The sequence below is a fragment of the Arachis duranensis genome, chromosome 6, assembly GCF_000817695.3.
Source record: "Arachis duranensis cultivar V14167 chromosome 6, aradu.V14167.gnm2.J7QH, whole genome shotgun sequence".
NCBI classification, from domain to species: domain Eukaryota; kingdom Viridiplantae; phylum Streptophyta; class Magnoliopsida; order Fabales; family Fabaceae; genus Arachis; species Arachis duranensis.
In genome coordinates, this window is record NC_029777.3 from 73,184,419 (window position 1) to 73,189,156 (window position 4,738).

At 39.5% G+C, this 4,738-nt stretch overlaps 1 long non-coding RNA gene across 1 annotated transcript; it reads right to left on the reverse strand.

Annotated features, from left to right (window-relative positions):
• Nucleotides 1-2,547: 2,547 nt before the first annotated feature.
• Nucleotides 2,548-4,531, reverse strand: LOC107494092 (uncharacterized). The gene is made up of 3 exons (XR_008010685.1): nt 4,476-4,531; nt 4,258-4,387; nt 2,548-2,781 (listed from the first exon to the last, which is right to left on the reverse strand). It is a non-coding gene; the product is annotated as an uncharacterized LOC107494092 (long non-coding RNA).
• Nucleotides 4,532-4,738: the final 207 nt, after the last annotated feature.

A 4,738-nucleotide genomic window follows, 5' to 3' on the forward strand; every position in this document is an offset into this window, starting at 1 on the left:
TAATGACCATAACGGGTTCTGAAAGCGGTTTTCGGAATATCCTCGTCTCTAACCCTTATCTGATGATAACCGGATCGCAGATCAATCTTAGAAAACACACCGGCACCCTGTAACTGATCCATTAGATCATCGATTCTAGGCAACGGATATTTATTCTTCACAGTGATTTTATTCAATTGCCGATAGTCGACACACAGCCGCATACTCCCATCCTTCTTCTTTACCAGTAACACTGGCGCTCCCCACGGAGAAACACTTGGTCGGATAAAATGCTTACCCAACAAATCTTCCAGCTGAACTTTCAATTCAGCCATTTCTAAAGGTGACATCCTATAAGGAGTAATCGAAATTGGACCGGATCCAGGTACCAACTCGATTGCAAATTCAATCTCTCGGTTAGGTGGGAATTCATTAATATCATCTGGAAACACATCTGAAAATTCACATACAACCAGAATCTGCTCTAAACTCTGATTATCACCTGATACTCCCGTAGTTAATAACATAATACCCTGACATTCAGTTCTAGAAGAGTTTACTATCATAGAATTCAAATAGTAACTATTCACCACAACCGGTGCTTCTGACCCTTCCGGCATAAACTGTACTGACTTCTCGGAACAATCAAGCAAAACATGATTCTTGGATAACCAATCCAATCCCAAAATGAGATCAAGACCAGTCATAGGCAAACAAATCAAATCATGCACAAATTCACGCTGTTGTACTCGAAAGAGAACTTGTGGACATCCTATCCTAGTCACCATAGCTTCATGAGTAGCATTATATATTTTCAAATCATAACCTAAAACCACCATTCTCAATCCTAACTCATGGGCCTTTTCAAATGCAATAAATGAATGACTTGCTCCTGAATCAAATAAAGCATTTAAGATTTTACCAGCCATTTCACAATTACCTCTAATAAGTGTCCCAGATCCCTCAGCACCTATGGTAGAAGTGGTGTATACTCTCCCTGGCTGCTGCACCCTACCAGTCTCATACTTCTTCTTCTCTGGGCAATTACTGGCTATATGCCCGGGCTGTCCACAGGAATAGCATACTCCAAGTCCTAATCTGCACGGAACTCCAGGATGATACTTTCCACACTTCTGACAATTCAGATCCTGCTGTGGCTGCTTCCCAAACCTTCTTCCTTGATTAACATTGGTATTCAACCTTCTGTAATTACTTGACCCTGAGTCTGCTGCGGAACAAAGCCTCCACGCTTGAAATTCCTACCTCTCGGAGCAAAATTCCTCCCTGAAGACCTCTGAAAAGGCACCTTCAAACTTCCTTTCTCTGTTGCCGCCTTCCTCACACAATCCTCAGCCACCCTACTCTTATTCACCAATTCAGAAAACACCCTGATCTCCATTGGGGCAACGAAGCTCAGAATATCGCTCCGAAGACCTCCTTCAAACTTAATACACTTCCATTCAGCAAAATCTTCTGGTGCCCCTTGACAGATACGAGAAAAACGACACAACTCCTCAAACTTACTAGTATACTCAGCAACAGTCATCTGTCCCTGTTTTAACTACATTAATTCAAGTTCTTTGGCATTTCTGGCTGAATTAGGAAAATATTTCTTATAGAACTCTGTCCGGAAAACCTCCCAAGGAATCGCAGCACCATCAGGATGCAGGATACGTCGTGTTCCCTGCCACCAATACTGAGCTTCACCTTGCAACTGATAAATTCCAAATTCAACCCATTGCTCTTCAGGAACCTGTTGTGCCTGTAACGCCCTTTCCATAGCCTGAATCCAATTATCTCCGTCAGTGGGATTTGAGGTTCCCCTGAAGGTCGGAGGATGAACTTTCAGAAATGTAGCAAGTGTCATAGGACCGTCCTCATCATTATTATTCCCATGATTACCCTGATTTATCTGATTACCCAGTGCCTCGGCTGTCGCCTGCATAGCTGCAGCCATATTTCCTAGGGCAGCCATAAAGTCTACTGGATCAGTCCCTATGGGGGCAGGAGTAACGGTGCCTGTCCTACCTCTACCTCGCCCGCGACCGCGTCCGCGAGTCGACATCTGGTCCCTATACACACCAAACAAGTGATATTAAGTTGATCAGTCTCAATATCGCAGGTCTAATGCTTTAAGTTCCAAATGCATGCTCACAAACGTTTATGCCATATATATCAGTCAGATATCCTAATAGCACATAAACAGATATACAGAGAATGCACAGAAGTACAATCAATTCGTCTTTCAGGCTCTATAGGAACGAACTGCTCTGATACCATAATGTAACACCCTACCACACTAAGCTTTACACTTAAGCCGTAAAACAGAGGTGGTGTGGTATTACGACCTCTAAAATAAAATGAGTACACATAATAGCAGAAAAATTATAATATGCTAGGACCCTTGAAGAATAGAGGAAATAAAAAATCGTGAATATAAAAGCGCAACGCTCGAGAAATGAGTTAACTGGCGTGCTAAGAAAGCTACAGCTGTCAAGTGTAAAGTAACCCAAAACAGGAACAGAGAGTCAAAGATACAAAATAACGAGCTCCTGCTCACCCTGCGAAGTCAAGACTGGCCGGAGAATATACACACATATATACATATATATACATATCCAAAACCCAAATGTACATAAACAAAATCCTGCCTCTCCATACACCTCTAGGAGGATCAAAAAGAATAAGTTATGTGGAGAGAAAGCTAAGTACATATATATACATCATAGCATAACAAAATAACCCAGTAACCACTCCGCTTCAAGAGTCCAGACGCCTAACGAGATGCCTCTCGACTTGCATCTGAAAAACAACAACATAGTATGGAATGAGAACCGGAGGTTCTCAGTATGGTAAAGGTGCCACACACATAATATATAAGGTCCTGGGAATGCCAGAGGCAATCCTAGAACGCCGACACTCAGATTGTAGAGCTTAAAGTATTAAACAGAAGCCATAAAAGGTAGTTTACTAAGGATATTTAAACCTAATTTAACTTAACCTTAAATCTAAATTCCCATTCTGCCATACCTCCTTACCTCCAACTCCATCATGCATTTTCACAGACAACTAAACAGACAAAAGCAAGCACAAGAAGGTTACAAGTACTGCAGATAACAAATATACATTTAACATGGCAAGTACATTTAGGCACACCCAGTTAATACACACGCAAGTAATTCAAGTAATATGCATATGATGCATGCCTGTCCTATGGCTGATGAGGCTCATCTGTCGGTTATCCAGCCAACCCGACAAGTCTGAATTGTCCTTAGACTGTCCCCCGACGTGCATCCCTAAGAGTCTATGCATAGCTTTATCTCAAATAATCAATATTGCTCAATGGGGGTAACATTCCCAGGAATTTATATAGTGCCCGGTCACACTTACGTCGTAGGGTCAACAGAGTATCGAGTTTTCAACCTGGTACACGTGGTAGCAAGCCACGGCATTTGATCCAGGGAATCTCGTATCTCAGATTATTCAAATTCATAAGCCATATAAATAATTTAATTATAATTCATCAACATCCACATCGTTCTCAACCGCATTTCATTCATCATCATACATTAAACATAATCAATCCTTATCCTTCATTATCACACCTCTCATTCCATCCATCAATAGTTCCAATTCAAAACATAATTCATTCTTTTCTAAGAATCAAACTTCAAACTGAAAACATACTCATTTTCTTAATAACTCTTAAATCAAACCTTATAACCTTTGAATCTAAAACTTTTTAGATAATCATATAAACAAAATCTCTAATTTTTATAAAATTTCGATAGCATCTCCTCTAAAACTCGGACTTTGCCACCCTTTTCGGGTCCAAACCTGCTTTCTTTTCAATTCAACATACCCTTCCTCATCATCATAATAGTCACCATAATAAATCTACCTCAGATCCACAATTATACTCATACAATATTCAAATCCAACAACCAAAATTCAACTAAGGTTCATAGTTCACTAATCCTAGGCTTCTAACACAAAATACCTCAAATCAATAATTCACCAAATTATTAGTTAATCAACAAGTACCAAACCAACCATGTTCATCAACAATAACATTCAACCATAATTCTCTCCAAATTAACATAACAACATTCACCATCCAATATTAATAACTAATTATTCAATAAACTTCAACCAAATATATTCATCGACAAATTACTAAACATTAAGCATACACCTGCATTCCAACTTATCCTATGGTCGTCTAGCCTAAGTTTTCACAGAACATTATATATTAAATGCAAGAAACCTAAACCATACCTTGGCCGATTTCCATGTAACGACCAAAGCAAATTATTTAAAACCAAGGCAGCCCCTTCAAAATTCAACTAATCAGCTTCCTCCAAGTTCCAATATTCACAATTTCAAGCTCCAATTATTTCTTCACAACCTAATACACATTCATAACACACATATATCCAATTTAATACTCAAAGCTCAAATTCAGAGAAAATAAAATAGAATTATCGTATCCTCACCTTACCCAAGCTTCACATAAGCAAGAGTGAACGTTTTCCTCAAGCTAATTGGATCCTAAAACATCAGAAATCAAAGAAATTCAATATTCCCACTTAAAATTTGAAAATTGGGGGAAGAGAAGGTTGAGAGTGATTAAAAAAGCTACCAGTAAAATTGTTCCGATAGAAACGTAGAGCTCGACACAGTGAACACGTGGCCACAAACGGTGCGGCGATTGGAGCTCGAACGGAGAAGTTATGGGATTTGGAAATTTATCGTAGGA